The following is a 17,241-nucleotide window of genomic DNA, read 5'->3' as shown; positions in this document are numbered from 1 at the left end:
GACTGGGCTTTTGCGTCTCATGCACAAGGACCCCCAGGTCCCTTTGCACGGTAGCATGTTTTAATTTGTTTCCATTGAGATAGTAATCCCATTTGTTATTATTTCCTCCAAAGTGTATAACCTCGCATTTATCAACGTTATACTCCATTTGCCATATCCTCGCCCACTCACTCAGCCTGTCCAAATCTCTCTGCAGATCTTCTCCGTCCTCCACACGATTCACTTTTCCACTTATCTTTGTGTCGTCTGCAAACTTCGTTACCCTACACTCCGTCCCCTCCTCCAGATCATCTATATAAATGGTAAATAGTTGCGGCCCGAGTACCGATCCCTGCGGCATGCCACTAGTTACCTTCCTCCAACCGGAAAAACACCCATTTATTCCGACTCTTTGCTTCCTGTCGGATAGCCAGTCCCCAATCCACTTTAACACACTACCCCCAACTCCGTGTGCCCTAATCTTCTTCAGTAGCCTTTTATGGGGCACCTTATCAAACGCCTTTTGGAAATCCAAAAACACCGCATCCACCGGTTCTCCTCCATCAACCGCCCTAGTCACATCTTCATAAAAATCCAACATGTTCGTCAAGCACGACTTTCCCCTCATGAATCCATGCTGCGTCTGATTGATCAAACCATTTCTATCCAGATGCCCTGCTATCTCCTCTTTAATAATGGATTCCAGCATTTTCCCTACTACAGACGTTAAGCTGACCGGCCTATAGTTACCCGCCTTTTGTCTCCTTCCTTTTTTAAACAGCGGCGTAACATTAGCCGTTTTCCAATCAACCGGCACTACCCCAGAATGCAACGAGTTTTGATAAATAATCACTAACGCATCCACTATTACCTCTGACATTTCTTTCAATACCCTGGGATGCATTCCATCCGGACCCGGGGACTTATCCACCTTCAGTCCCATTAGTCTACCCAGCACTGCCTCTCTGGTAACATTAATTGTATTAAGTATTTCTCCTGCTGCCAACCCTCTATCGTTAATATTTGGCAAACTATTTGTGTCCTCCACCGTGAAGACCGACACAAAAAAAAATATTGAATCTTCTGCACTATAGGGATTCTATGATTCCATGATCTCTAGCTACAACTCCCCATATCCCTGCCTTATCGCTCATTTAGCTTTGAAGATAATGGAAAAGCAGGCTCTGAAATTATAGCTGTGGATATGAGTTTGCAAATATTTAATGTGGCCACTCCTCTGCTGATTTATCTAAAACACTATTCCATTTTATTTTAAATTGTTAATGTCTTCACAGAATTAACAAGTGAGGAATTTCAGATAAATGTGTTGCTAAATATTAAATAGCACAAGTTTAACACTATTCTTCTGCTTCCCAGATGATATAATTTATATGAAATTAAATTCCCTGCCACAGTAGAATCATATGATGTGAGAATTGGCTGCTGTGTTCCTTACATTGCAACTGTTTCTAACACTTCAGTAGTACTTCATCGGCTATAAAATGCTTTGAGATAGCCCATGGTCATGAAAAAGCCAAATAATTAGTCAAGCCCAAACCTTAATAAAATGGCATTTATGATTGGTGCAAGAGATTGATTGGTGCACACAAATGTTCAGAACATCTTTGATAATGTCAGACTCAAGAGACCTGGGGCCGAATTTTACACTCTACCCAAGGAGGATTCTGGTGTGGAGGGGGGCATATAATTGAATGGATGGGATTCCCATCCAAACAGAGACGTAATTTCATGTTTGGGCAGGGAGGACCTCAGGCAGGAAACCCGCCCTTTCAACTATTAAGGCCCTTAAGTGACCACATACTGGCAAGGACTTTTTCCAACCCAGCCTCAATTTTTAGGCAGGTAGTAGTTGATTCGAATAGGGTGGGAAACAGAGAAAAACTATTCTCCATCACAGGCAGGAAGGGGAGGGGTAGGGTGCCTCAATCTGAAGGCCCCTTCAGAGTTGCAACGCCCTCCCCTCTGAATACCTGGAGCTCCAGGCTTCCTTCCCTCCTGGCCTACCCCTGACACTGCGATCATCCCTCCTGACCCCCCAAGGTGTCCCCTACTGGCCCACTCCCAGGACCCCCGGGACTGATCTTTCCAATGATCCCGGGACTTATTTCTATCAGGGTGCTGCAATACCATGTCTAGCCACTGTAGCGCTGTTCCTGTCAGAAACCTGTCAGCCAATCAGATTGGCCAACAGCTCTCACGGGTGTGACTTCCTTCCAAGGGTGGTCAGAAGTGAGCATTAAATGGCAGAGGGCTTCGGAGAGTCAGTGGTAACAAGATACTCTTGGGATGGCTAACTCCAAGTGCTCGCCATCTTTAAAATCCTATTCTTCGAGATGATTAAGGAATAAAGTGCAAGTAACAAATTTGACTAAAAGCTAGTTAGAAAGGGAGAGACTGAAGGGTCACAGCATGCATCCCGCTCAGTAAAACTTGTCAGAATAGAATCAGAGATTTAGGATAGAGAGGAGAAACTTTTCATCCAAAAGACTGGATGTTAATGACTATTGGAATGGTGTTGGTTACATAATGTATTTGTTAAAGAAGTCTTTGCAGTCTTTTCAATAAATATTAAGAGAAAATCTTCATGAACTACCTGTAACTATGTACGTATTACAGGAAAGGGTAAGACATGGAGCTACCTCCATCCTAGGTCTTAACACCACACTGACCCTAGCTCTGAGTCATGTGCCTTTTTACATCATTGTGTGGTACTGTACTCAGTCCCACATTAATCTTACATATGTACACCTGCCCCTTCTACTACAATGACTGAAGCAGAGGCCATATGGCAATATCTAAGAATAGTTTAGATAATTGGTTGGAATAAATGGGTTTCGGAACAATGTCAATGAAGACTACTGCTCATGTGGTGAACAAACACTAGTTTAGAGGCTTTAGGCCCAGTGGCCTGTTTTATGTTGTCATTTCTATTTTTTTGTATCTATTAAACCCTGTCAATAACATTAATTGAAGATTCCCTGGGCTAGATGTTTTGTTGGGATCAATCTGGATTTGGTCCAAAAGAAGCATGAGCTTCACGTAGATTATCTCTTCCCTACCTAGCAAATTTATTCTTGCCCCATTTGCAACACACACTCCATTTGGTCTATCATACTTAGAAACCAGTTTGTTTTCAGATTCCAATATCCAATCTACAAAATGCATATTTTGACTGATGCATGCACATGAAATAAATTCAGCAGGTACTGGTGTATCTTGACAATGTGGAGTGTGAATGGGGTAGATCTGCCTCACCTGTCCACACTGCAACTTGGCTAAGGCACTGAATCCAAAGTAAGTAGAGAATGAGATAACACTGCTGTTGATGGGGAATGTTTTGCTCAATATTCTGGCTGCTTGAGTCTGTTGTTGTTCCTGTTAGACCTCAAAATATTCTGGCACGTACGAGCATCAGAAGAAATTCAATTCAAATTCTGCTCAAAAGTAGGCCAACACAAGCAAAGCCTTCACATATACACAACCACAGTCTGTTTCCAAAGATCTGATTAGAACACTGAAAAACATTGCATTTTACAATATAAAACCCAACTGAAAACCAAACTGAATATGCCATTGGGCATTCATTCAGCTTTCAAAGAAAAGCACAGAAACGTTCTGCATGTTTCCTGGATATAGTTGTCCAACAGAAAGTTATTCCTAATACCCAGAAGTTAGACCACAAGTACTATGATAAAAAAAGTAACAGAACCTCAATAAGAAGCTAACTACACTGCACAGGAATTACATTCTGTCCATAAAATGAATCAGCAATTAAAACAAAAAGTGCAGCAATCAGGAGTGTTGTGAATGATGGTTCATCGGTTGAACCCATCATGGTGGTGAATTTCCACACCATTTTCAAAGTTATTATATGTCAATACGGTGCAAAAAAATATTTCTGGCACAATAACAGGGCAACAAATACTTCTGCTCGTTTTCCATCATTAAATGGCTTCCCCCAAGTTCCCTTCCCTCATACTTTTCCTGCTACTTGCAGCTACCCATCCACTTATAAACACATCCCATCACTGAGGAATTCTCTTCTGTGTGACAGTCTACCTTTCACATCAGAGTGTGGTGAACCATCGTTGGTTCCCACTGGATAGTGCTGAGCCAGGGGCTGGCCAGGACTACAAGGATGTACATATGTTACTGTTGGATTGTGCTATTGTTGCTGTTGGGTTGGGGTGGGGTTGTTACACCTGTGTATGATACTGTTGTGGCACATCCCAGTCGGGCTCCGCCTCCTGGGAGAGGTATAAGAGTCCCTGCTCTGGCCGGGACCCCTTCAGTCTAGGATAGTGTACATAAGTTCTGATAGCTTCATTAATAGTAAATAAAAGCCTTCATTTACTGAAGCTTCGAGCCTCGTGTCTAAATTGATGTGCATCAATTTTATTTACTATTATTAAACTCTCGACAGAGAAAAGAAAAGAAGCGAGAGTATGGAGCAAATTCTCAAGCCAGAACGTCTGACGCTAGATCCACGTGCGGTGGGCGCTTCTAACACCTTCGACCACTGGCTGAAGTGTTTCGAAGATTACCTAGCAGCCTCCGCAGCAGTCACTACAGATGATGACAGACTCCGGGTCCTCCATGCGAGGGTAAGCGACACAGTCTACCTCGCGATCCGTGCGGCCACTAATTACCCTAAGGCCCTCGAGCTTCGAAAGAAGCGCTATACAAAACCACCTAACGAGATACACGCTCGTTACCTCCTAGCCACTCGACGACGGCAGTCTGGCGAAACGATGGAGGACTATGCCAATGAGCTCTTACAGCTAGCCAGGGGCTGTGACTGCAAAGCTGTGTCGGCTGAGCAGAGCATGTACGACCTCGCCCGAGATGTGTTTGTGGCCAGGGTCGGATCGTCGTACATCCATCTCAAACTGTTAGAAAAGGGTAACCTTAATCTTACCCAGGCCATCGAGTTGGCAGAAATGCTCGAGTCGGCTTCAAAGAGCTTAGTCTTATATCCAGAGGACCACGTGGAGACAACGTGGCAGGAGCAGTCGCAAATCCCTCCTCGCTCCTCGGGTTCGAAATGCTGTGTTATGGCGTGCTCCCATTCGGGCCAGACGACGGCTGCAGCCCCGTGCGGCCCGCGGTGCTATTTCTGTGGAGGAGCAAAACATACCCGACAAAAGTGTCCCGCTAAAGCGGTAATGTGCACCGCATGCGGTAAAAAAGGGCATTATGCAAAGATGTGCCGATCTAAACCAAGGAACAGCAGTGCGGCCTGCGATTCTTCGGAGCTTGGATCATCATCATCGTCGAAGTCGTCGCGGGGTTCGTCCACGTGCGAGTCCAGGACGATGCCATTACGGTCGACGGAGTCGGAGGAGTATGACCACCAGGGGTCGCTGAGTTTGGCGCCCTCACCCACATGCGATTCATGGGGGCAGCCATGTTGGTCGACACTGACCACGAACGACCAGCAGGGGTCCTCCGCATCGATTTCAGCTGCCTGCAGTGGCGTTCATGAACCAACGGTGGCGTCGATCATCCTGGACCAGGCCAAGCCTCATAGACTCGATCGTTCAATGATGGATATCCAGGTAAACAATCATGTGCTTTATTGTCTGTTTGACAGCGGGAGCACTGAGAGCTTTATCCACCCAGACACTGTGAAGAGGTGTGGACTCCAGATTCAACCTGCCAAACAGACAATCTCTATGGCATCAAGGTCCCGGTCTGTTGCCGTGCTAGGGAGTTGCGTGGTAACCTTGAAAGTACAAGGCACAGTTTACGAGCGCTTCAAGCTCCTTGTGTTGCCGTATCTTTGCGCGCCAATACTTCTCGGACTAAACTTCATGGTCCACTTGAGGAGTGTAATCCTACAGTACGGTGGGCCACTCCCTTCACTGGCAGTGGGAAAACAGCAGCAGCCTCCAAATTGCCCAACGCGCCCTGCCTGCAACCTCTCAACGTTAAAGATCACCACACCCTCCTTATTTCAGAATCTGGTACCAGGCTGCAAGCCCATCGCTACTAAAAGTAGGCGTTACAGCACTGAGGATCGGATCTTCATCAGATCTGAGGTTCAGCGGCTCCTCAAAGAAGGGATCATACAACCCAGTGTTAGTCCGTGGCGAGCACAGGTTGTTGTGGTCAAGAGCGGGAACAAACCCCGGATGGTCATTGACTACAGTCAGACCATTAACCGATATACGCAGCTGGATGCGTATCCTCTCCCGCGTATATCTGATATGGTCAATCGGATTGCGCAGTACCGGGTGTTCTCCACCATAGACCTCAAGTCCGCCTACCACCAACTCCCCATTCGCCCAGAGGACCGACAATACACGGCTTTTGAGGCGGATGGTCGCTTGTATCATTTTTTCAGGGTTCCCTTTGGTGTCACCAATGGGGTCTCGGTCTTCCAGCGTGCTATGGACTGAATGGTGGACCAGAACGGGCTGCGGGCTACCTTCCCGTACCTTCCCGTACCTGGATAATGTCACCATCTGCGACCATGACCAGCAGGACCATGACACAAACCTCCTGAACTTCTTACGCACTGCATCTCGCCTGAACTTGGCCTACAACAGGGAGAAGTGTGTGTTCCGTACGCGCCGTTTAGCCATCCTAGGATACGTGGTGGAAAACGGGGTCATTGGCCCTGATCCAGACCGTATGCGCCCCCTTGCTGAACTTCCCTTGCCTGCTAGTGCAAAAGCACTGAGAAGGCTTCTTCTCATATTATGCGCAGTGGGTTCCCAACTACGCGGACAAAGCCCATCCGCTCATTAAGTCCACGACTTTTCCCGTAATGCCAGAGGCCCAATTGGCCTTCAAGAAATTGAAAGACGACATCGCGAAAGCTACGATGCACGCGGTAGACGAGTCCATCCCCTTTCAGGTGGAAAGCGATGCATCTGATTTCGCCCTGGCCGCCACACTTAACCAGGCGGGCAGGCCCGTCGCATTTTTTTCCCGCACCCTCCAAGGCCCCGAAATTCGGCATTCAGCGGTGGAAAAGGAGGCCCAGGCCATTGTGGAGGCCATCAGACACTGGCGCCATTACTTGGCGGGAAAACGGTTCACCCTGATCACGGACCAGCGGTCCGTGGCGTTCATGTTTAACAACACGCAGAGGGGCAAGATCAAGAATGACAAGATCTTGCGGTGGAGAATTGAACTCTCCACCTATAACTACGATATCATGTATCATCCAGGGAAACTCAATGAGCCCTCGGATGCCCTCTCGCGTGGAACATGCGCTAGTATTCAGGAGGATCGTTTGAACGCCCTCCATAATGATCTGTGCCATCCTGGGGTCACTCGGCTCTACCACTTTGTAAAAGCCCGCAACCTGCCTTACTCGGTGGAGGATGTCAGGTCGGTAACAAGGAGCTGTCGGATTTGCGCAGAATGCAGACCGCACTTTTACCGACCTGACCGGGCACATTTGGTCAAGGCCACTCGTCCCTTCAAGAGACTGAGTGTTGATTTTAAGGGCCCCCTTCCCTCAACAGATCGGAACATGTACTTTCTAAACATCATCGATGAGTACTCCCGGTTCCCTTTTGTTGTTCCCTGCTCGGATACATCCGCTGCCACGGTGATCAAGGCATTCCGTGATCTTTTTACCCTGTTCGGGTACCCCAGCTACATCCATAGCGACAGGGGCTCGTCGTTCATGAGCGATGACTTGAGGCAATTCCTGCTCTCATACGGGATTGCCTCTAGTAGGACCACGAGTTACAACCCTAGGGGTAATGGACAGGTGGAACGAGAGAATGCTACAGTCTGGAAGGCTGTCTTACTGGCGTTGAAATCCAAAGGTCTTCCAGTCTCCCGTTGGCAAGAGGTCCTCCCTGATGCGCTTCACTCTATTCGCTCCCTCCTGTGTACGGCAACCAATGCTACTCCCCACGAGAGGATGTTCTCATTCCCTCGGAAGTCTCCCTCAGGGATTTCTTTACCGTCTTGGTTGACGTACTCAGGACCCGTCCTCCTGCGGCGACATGTAAGGGCCCGCAAGTCCGACCCCTTGGTCGAACAGGTCCATCTCCTCCACGCCAACCCTCAGTATGCCTATGTGGCATACCCTGACGGGCGAGAGGACACGGTCTCGATCCGAGATCTGGCGCCAGCAGGGGATGTAGCAACCCCTGTCGCTCCCATACCCCCAGTAACAAACCCATTATCTCTCATTTCTTCCCCGGACACGGCGCGGGCAGCATCGGGACCATTGCTTAACAATTTTACTCCCATGTACAGCTTGCCTGAGCCCAGAAGATGGTCGCCACCGCAGTGCGTGTCAGGATCTCCTGCACTACCATCACCTCGGGGTCAACCGGCCTGTGAGTCCGTGGAAGAACAGCTGGACGCCGTTTTGGGGAGAACGCCACCGCAAGTGCCTTCTCCGGTGTCACCGCCGGTATTGAGGAGGTCACAACGACGGTGCGGTCCCCCTGACCGTCTGAACTTATAGACTGCTGACATTTTATTCTGGTTTTTGTACCCCGCCGGCCTTTGTTTTCAAAGGAGGGGTGAATGTGGTGAACCATCGTTGGTTCCCACTGGATAGTACTGAGCCAGGGGCTGGCCAGGACTACAAGGATGTACATATGTTACTGTTGATTGTGCTATTGTTGCTGTTGGGTTGGGGTGGGGTTGTTACACCTGTGTATGATACTGTTGTGGCACATCCCAGTCGGGCTCCGCCTCCTGGGAGAGGTATAAGAGTCCCTGCTCTGGCCGGGACCCCTTCAGTCTGGGATAATGTACATAAGTTCTGATAGCTTCATTAATAGTAAATAAAAGCCTTCATTTACTGAGCTTCGAGCCTCGTGTCTAAATTGATGTGCATCACAGAGCCTCACCCTTTCTTTTCAAATTTTCAAATGGGAATTGCCCTTAATCCGCTGCTATCCTATAATGTGACAACAGATCAAACCTCATGATTGAAAGTGGCAATAATTATTGGTTTATTGAACAAGTCATCTTCAAAAATGTGCATCCTTTCCTCTATGACTCCATGGAAACCAAAGGATGATGTCAGTGTACATATTTAAATATAGTAATGTATATACATCCTTGGGGTTACCATTGACCAGAAACTCAACTGGACTCACCACATAAACACAATGGTTACAAGAGCAGTTCAGAGGCTAGGAATGCTGCAGTGAGTAACTCACCTCCTGACTCCCCAAAGCCTATCCATCATCTACAAGGCACAAGTCAGTGTGTTATAAAATACTCCCCACTTGCTTAGATGGGTGCAGCTCCAACAACACTCAAGAAGCTTGACACCATCCAGGACAAAGCAGCCGGCCTGATTGCTACCCCTTCCACAAACATTCAATCCCTCCACCACCGACGAACAGAAGCAGCAATGTATACTATCTACAAGATGCATTACAGGAGCTTACCAAGGTTCCTTCTACAGCACCTTCCAAACCCACAACCATACCAGCTAAAAGGACAAGAGCAGCAGGTTTTTTAACATATTCATTCATGGGACATGGGCGTCGTTGACTGACCAGCATTTATTGCCCATCCCTAGTTGCCTTTGTTCAGAGGGCAGTTGAGAGTCAACCACACTGCAGTGTCTCTGGAGTCATATGTAGGCAGACCAGGTAAGGATAGCAGATTTCCTTCCCGAAAGGACATCAGTGAACCAGATGCATTTTTCCAGCAATTGACAATGGCTTCACGGTCATCAGCAGATTCTTAATTCCAGGTTTTTTTAAAAATTCAAATTCCATCACCCACTATTCGGTACCTGGTAACACCACCATCTGGAGGTTCCCCTACAAGTCACTCACTATCCTGACTTGGAAATATATCGAGGTTCCTTCACTGTCACTGGGTCAAAATCCTGGAACTTCCTCCCTAACAACACTGTAGGTGTACCTACATCTCAGCAACAGCAGCGATTCAAGAAGGCAGCTCACCACCACCTACCCAAGAGCAACTAGGGATGGGCAATAAATGCTGGCCAGCCAGTGACCCTCACATCCTATAAAATGAATTTTTAAAAAAGGATGTCATGCTCCACGTTCAACTACAATAACATTATGCCCATGAAGATCGTCAGATCTGCTTTTTCGCTCAACTCTCTACCATGCTGCTCTACCATGCTGTAGCATTCAGGATCATGATGCAGTTATCGCGTTTGAATATTGTCAGTGACTGCCGAAACTAATACCAACACCTCTTGTGTACCTTCTTTGGTATGTGTGCAAGTGTGTGCGCGTGAGTGTATGTGTGTGTGTGGGTCAGTCAGTGAGCGTGTGCATGTTGTGGGGAGGGGGGGGGGGCGGTGAGGGCAGAGTTGGGTGGTAGGGGGTGCAGAAATGTTTCAGTGAACAGTTGCTCAGGTGCTCAGCTGATGCCACAGCCTGCTAAGTATTCTTTAAGGTGCTGCTTTTTAAAAGGAACCAGAGCCGAGGCCTACACACCCTGGTGGGCCTCACCTGCACCCTAAACTGAAAAGAAATAGAAAGAGTGAGAATTCAGGCAGAAGTCGTTTTTCTGTTGGTCCTGATTCCTTGTGATGGGAAGTATGATGTTGGAACTACGTGCTTGGAAGATCCGTGCCACCCTTTCCACTTGCCAACGCCACTTCCAAAAGCCCCAATGGGAAATATTTCTGCCTCTTAATCTTAGCATCGTGTACCCATTTTAACCTCCCCTTCCTAATCTATTGTATTTCAGGCTACAAAGAAATTCAGGCCTAAGATTTTAGAGTAGAAAATGTGTTTATTAATTGTGATTTTCTCAAAAAACTTTGAAAAACAGCAGGCTTTTTGGAAAGATTCCCCCCCGACCATTTTTAAGCCCTTGTGCCACAGTTGTCTCCAAGCTGTCTAGTTTTGACAAGACAATGATGAGAACCTTGCCATTTGGGCTAATGTAAGGGAGGAGCCAGTGCTGACATATTTCTTTGTACTACCAATCTGTGACTCTATGTAACACAGTACCAATCCCTTGTTTCATTAGACTGTTTAATTATATACTAAAATTTGTGGAATCCACAAGTGATAATATACTTACTCCAATCTATTTCTAATAACACATATAATAATTATTTTCTATGTTTCAATCAAGAGAAATTAGATATAGCTCGTGGGATCAAGCTATATATGAAGGGAAGGCGGGATCAGGATATTGAATTTGATGATCAACCATGATCAAATGAATGGTGGAGCAGGCTCGAAGGGCCAAATGGCCTACTGCTGCTTCTAGTTTCTATGTTTCTATAACGCTCCTGTTTACTGATCCACCAGGTGTCTGGCAATTCTGTGACTCATCCTACCCATATCATCATATGGCTCTATGTCGTTCTAAAAAAAGCGTACATAACTAGCTCTGAGATTTCCAGGTATTAGAAATTTGCCTATGGCCATGCAAATTTCTATTCCAAATTGTGCGTCATATTTAAAGTTTTTAAAATATCTTTATTCAATAGTGTCACAAGCAGGCTTGCATTTCTAGTTATTTTACCAATTGGTGCCATGCAAGAGCACATGTATTTTTGTAACAATGTGTTTTGCATTGTGTAACCTGGAATATTTGGCACGAACCACGTTGCTGCTACTGTTACTGCTTATTTATAGCTACTCCTACCAGGTGATCTGATGTTACATCATGCTCATCTGTCTTGTCCCATCCTCACACACCCACTGTACCACGTACTACAATCCCAACCTTCCCTTTGCTCACCTGGCCAAGCTTCCTAGAATGCCCACCCCACCAACCATACCTTACTGCTGAACTCACATCTTTCCCAGTTTCTGTCCTATTTCCCTCATGCCATCTCTGATCTGATCTTATTCATGTGACTAACCCCCTGCACAGTGGCACTGTGGTTAGCACTGCTGCTTCACAGCACCAGGGACCCGGGTTCGATTCCTGGCTTGGGTCACTGTCTGTGCAGAGTCTGCACATTTGCCCAGTGTCTGCGTGGGTTTCCTCCGGGTGCTTCAGTTTCCTCCCACAGTCTGAAAGACATGATGGTCAGGTGCATTGGCCATGCTAAATTCTCCCTCAGTGTACTCGAACAGGTGCCGGAGTGCGGCGACTAGGGAATTTACACAGTAACTTCATTGCAGTGTTAACGTAAGCCTATTTGTGTTGCCAATAAATACATTTTAAACTGTTCCCTCGACCCTATTCCCACTAAACTACTGAGCATCTAACTTCCCCTTCTAGTGGCCATGTTGGCCGATGTTTTAACAGTTCTTTCTTCAGGTGTCGTCCCCCTTTTCTTTATATGTGACATCATCATTCTTCTTTCAAAACCAGGCTGAATAATCTACTGCTCTTGAATGCATTGTCACCTCTCAAATCCATTCCCATTTTTCCTCAATGTTTGAATGTCTCCTATCAGGTATCCCCGCCCCCGATACATTACAAAAACAGTTCATATTGAAGTTATAAATGACATACTATGCGGTGGCGGGGTGGGGGGTGGGGGGGTGGGGGGGGCAGGTCATAATCGAGTCTGGTTAGTTTGGCAATACATCATTCTGAAAAAGCCAGGGGAGACCAGTTCAGCAGAAGAACTGATTTCGAGGCTTTGGTTTCATTTCTTCTTTGGGCCTTTCCCAAGTGATTGTTGTGATGGTCTCAAAGGTAAGCTACCTCTCCTCATCCTTCCTGACCTGTTAACATTCTTTACCATGCCATCCTCCTGCAACACCTCCAGGGAGTCATTTAGAAAGTTTCTCTTCCTCGTCCTACTTCCACACCATTATCTCTGACATCCCCCAAGGATCATTCCTGGGCCCTTCCTATTATTCATTTATATGCTACTCCTTGACCACATCATCTGAAAGCATAGTGTGAGTTTTGACATGTACACTGATGGCACCCGGTGCCATCTCAACCATCTCTCCCAACTCCTAAATTATCAGACCGTTTATTTGACGTCCAGTACTGGATGAGCAGAAATTTCCCCCAATTAAATACTGGGAAAACTGAAGCCATTATTATTAGTCCCTACTCCAAACTCCATTTCCTAATTACTGACTCCATCTCTCTTCCATCCCTCTACCTAGCAACAGGCTGAGATTAAACCAGTATGTTCACAATCTTCGTGACATATTTGACCCCAAGATGAACACCCAACCCCATATTTGCACCATCACTAAGACTACCTCTTTCCACCTCGGTAACATTGCTTGAATTTGCCCAAGGCTCAGCTCATCTGCTGCTGAAACCCTCAAACATGCCTTTGTTACTTTTAGACTTGATTGTTCCAAGTTGCTGCTGCCTGGTCTCCCATATTTTACCCTCTGTAAACCTGTGAGCATTCAAAACTCTCCAAATGTCTCCACGATTTAACTTTCAAGTCCAACAACTCTCGCACCCCTGTGCTCACTGAGCTACATTAACTCCTACATTAACCTACAACAATTACAACTAACCTACAATAAAGTCAAGCAACATCTTGATTTTAAAATTCTCATCCTTGTCTTAAAATCCTTCCATGGCCTTGTCATGGAATTTGAGAATCTGGAATTACCTCCCATCCCACAATTCTCTAAGGTATCTGCACTCTTCCAATTCTGGCCTCTTGTGCATTCCTGATTTTCATCCTGTGGTTGTGTCATCAGTTGCCTAGGTATCACACTCTGGAATACCCTCCCTACATCTCTCCCCCTCCTTGTGTCACTTTCCTTCTTTAAAACACTCCTTAAAACCTAGCTCATTGAACAAACTTTTGCTCAACTGACATGATATCTCCTTATGTGGCTCAGTGCAATACTTTGTTTTAGGATGCTGCCTTGGGATGTTTTATAAGGTGAAGGTGCTATATAAATAGAAGTTGTTGCTGCTAGACTACTCCTACTGCAGTTTGTTTGGTATGTTTACACACACTTTTTTCCTTTTGGGGAATAGTGAAGATGTCTTGAAAGGATTAGCAGGCTGATTATCATCTTGTTGAACCAACTCCTTGTGTAGCCATTATGTTCTGGAGTGCGGCTTCTAGATTTGAGCTGGTGGCTCAACTCAACTGACCTTCACGACTTCCAGCACTTGCTGCAATAGTCCTACAATTAGCCCTTAACCAATACAAATCAATGGTATGCTTCTTCTTATGATTTATTGCAGAACTATTCATACATTTTGCTGTTAACCCTGTGAGTATCATGGGTATTTCTGCATCAATTACTGTTGGTCATCTTGTAGAAGGTTGTAGAAACTATTAATCAATAGCTTTCCTGATCCAGAGTTCCTATAACCTTATAGGAACTCTGGATCAGTAAATCTTCAGTACTAACTAGGGAGTTTTGGAGTTTTTCTTCACAGGATGCGGACAATGTTGACGATGCCGCATTGATTGCCCAGAGATGATGATGATAAAAGGTAAAGTCACCATAGTCCCATAGACTGTGGCGATTTAACCTGAGGATCACCACACCTCCAGCGAGGGCCTAGATTGAGAATAACCACAGCCAGCATGGGAATTGAACTCATGCTGTTAGTGTCATTCCTGTATCACTAACCAGCTGTCCAGCCAACTGAGCTAAACCGAGTACACAATCTTGAAACCACATTTTTGATATGGTTGGTCCATGTCAAATGGCAGATCAATGTGAAGAGAAAGAGGTTGGTGAAGACAAATGTAGGTCCCCTACAGACAGGGGAATGTATAATAGGGGACAAAAAAAATGGCTGAGCAACTAATTGTCATACTTTGGTTCTGTCTTCACAAAAGAGGACACAAATCAGATACCAGAAATGATGGAAAATGCAAGATTTACTGAGAGGGAAGAACTGAGGGAGATCAATATTAGTAGAGAAATGATGCTGGGAAAATTGATGGGATTGAACGCGGATAAATCCCCAGGGCCTGATGGTATACATCCCAGAGTGCTTAATGAAGTGGCTCTAGAAATAGTGGATGCATTGGTGGTCATCTTCCAGGATTTTATAGACTCTGGAACAGTCCCTGCAGATTGGAGGGTAGCTAATGTCATTCCAATATTCAAAAAGGGAGGTAGAGAGAAAACAGGGAATTATAAGCTCAACATCAGTAGTGAGGAAAATTCTCAAATCTATTATCAAGGACTTTATAGTGGAGCATTTAGAAAGCAGTGGCAGGATCAGACAGAGTCAGCATGGATTTAGGAAGGACAAATCATGCTCGACAAATCTGTTGGAATTCTTTGAAGATGTAACGATCAGAGTTGACAAAGGGCAGCCAGTTGATATGGTATATTTGGACTTTGAGAAAGCGTTTGACAAAGTCCCGTGAAAGAGATTATCATGCAAGATTAAAGCTCATGGGATTGGGGGAAGTGCACTGATTTGGATGGAAAACTGGTTGGCAGAGAGGAAACAAAGAGTAGGAAGTAATGGGTCCTTTTCAAATTGGCAGGCAATAACTAGTGGGGTGTCACAGGGATCAGTCCTGGGACCCCAGCTATTCACAATATATATTAATGATTTGGATGAGGGAGCAAAATGTAACAACTCAAAGTTTGCAGATGATACCAAGTTGGGTGGGAGGGTGAACTGTGACGAGGATGCAGAGATCCTTCAGCATGATCAAGGCAAGTTGGGTGATTGGGCAAATCAATGGTAGATGCAGTATAATTTGGATAAATGTGAGGTTATCCACTTTGGAAGCAAAAACAAGAAGACAGATTACTACCTGAATGGCTGTAAATTGGGAGAGGGGAATGTACAATGGGACCTGGGTATCCTTGTGCATCAGTCGCTGAAGGTAAGCATGCAGGTGCAGCAGGCGGTAAAGAAGGCAAATAATATGTTGGCCTTCATTGCGAGAGGTTTCGAGTACAGGAGCAGGGATGTGTTGTTGCAATTATACAGGGCCTTGGTGAGGTCACACTGTGGCCAAACGGGCCACCTAAAATGGCGATTTACAGAGCACGCTGGGATAATTGGACAAGCACTGAAATAGCAGACTGCAGCTTAAAAGACTGAGATAAACAGGCTGCAACTCAGACGACTGAATACACAGGAAATAGGCCATCTCAAAGACAATGGACACTTTCTGGTCAAACATACTTGTTTACCTTAACCCCTTATTTGGGAGAGAGGTATGTGACCTATGTGCCTCCAGCACCTACAGGCATGGCCTTTGGGTACACACAGTTAGAAGTCTCACAACACCAGGTTAAAGTCCAACAGGTTTATTTGGTAGCAAAAGCCACTAGCTTTCGGAGCGCTGCTCCTTCGTCAGGTAAGTGGAAGTTGTGTTCACAAACATAGAAATCATAGAAACCCTACAGTGCAGAAGGAGGCCATTCGGCCCATCGAGTCTGCACCGACCACAATCCCACCCAGGCCCTACCCCCACATATTTACCCGCTAATCCCTCTAACCTATACATCTCAGGACTCTAAGGGGCAATTTTTAACCTGGCCAATCAACCTAACCCGCACATCTTTGGACTGTGGGAGGAAACCGGAGCACCCGGAGGAAACCCACGCAGACACGAGGAGAATGTGCAAACTCCACACAGACAGTGACCCAAGCCGGGAATCGAACCCAGGTCCCTGGAGACGGGAATCGAACCCAGGTCCCTGGAGCTGTGAAGCAGCAGTGCTAACCACTGTGCTACCATGCCGCCCACCCAGGGCAGATAAAGACACAAACTCAATTTACAAAATAATGGTTGGAATGCGAATCTTTACAGGTAATCAAGTCTTAAAGGTACAGACAATGTGAGTGGAGAGAGGGTAAAGCACAGGTTAAAGAGATGTGTATTGTCTCCAGCCAGGACAGTTAGTGAGATTTGGGTTCACGCGTTGGGTACACACCCAGAGATCGGTGTGGCAGCACCTGATTGGACTCTTATCGATCAGGGTGATCAAACCCTGATCGATTGACTGACAAGAATCAGGAGACTGCCCAAAAAGGACACGAAACCAGGGAGGGATAAAAAAGTGCTGCACAACAGAGGTTCTCTCTCTCTCTCTCTCTCTGACCCCACGAACGAGCTACAACAACGGTGACCGTCGCCAGCAATGACCAGTACGAGGAGAGCCACCACACCCGAGAAGGCCAGAAGACCAGATCCAGAGTGCCAGACCAGACCAAAGGACCAGACTACGCAGAGGACGACTGAGACCAGTGCACAGATAAAGGCCAATATCTGCTTGGGTCCTTGCCAGTCACGCAAAGTTAAGTCTAGGTCTTGTAGTGGACTTGAACTTCAGTATTTTCTGTAAGATAATTTATTGTTGGTTGGGTGGATGATTATTGATTGTGTGTTTTAAATAAATATTTGTGGTACTAACAAGAAGTCTACTC

This window comes from Mustelus asterias, chromosome 8 (genome assembly GCF_964213995.1).
Source record: "Mustelus asterias chromosome 8, sMusAst1.hap1.1, whole genome shotgun sequence".
Classification (NCBI taxonomy): Eukaryota; Metazoa; Chordata; class Chondrichthyes; order Carcharhiniformes; family Triakidae; genus Mustelus; species Mustelus asterias.
This window is presented reverse-complemented; position numbering follows the sequence as displayed.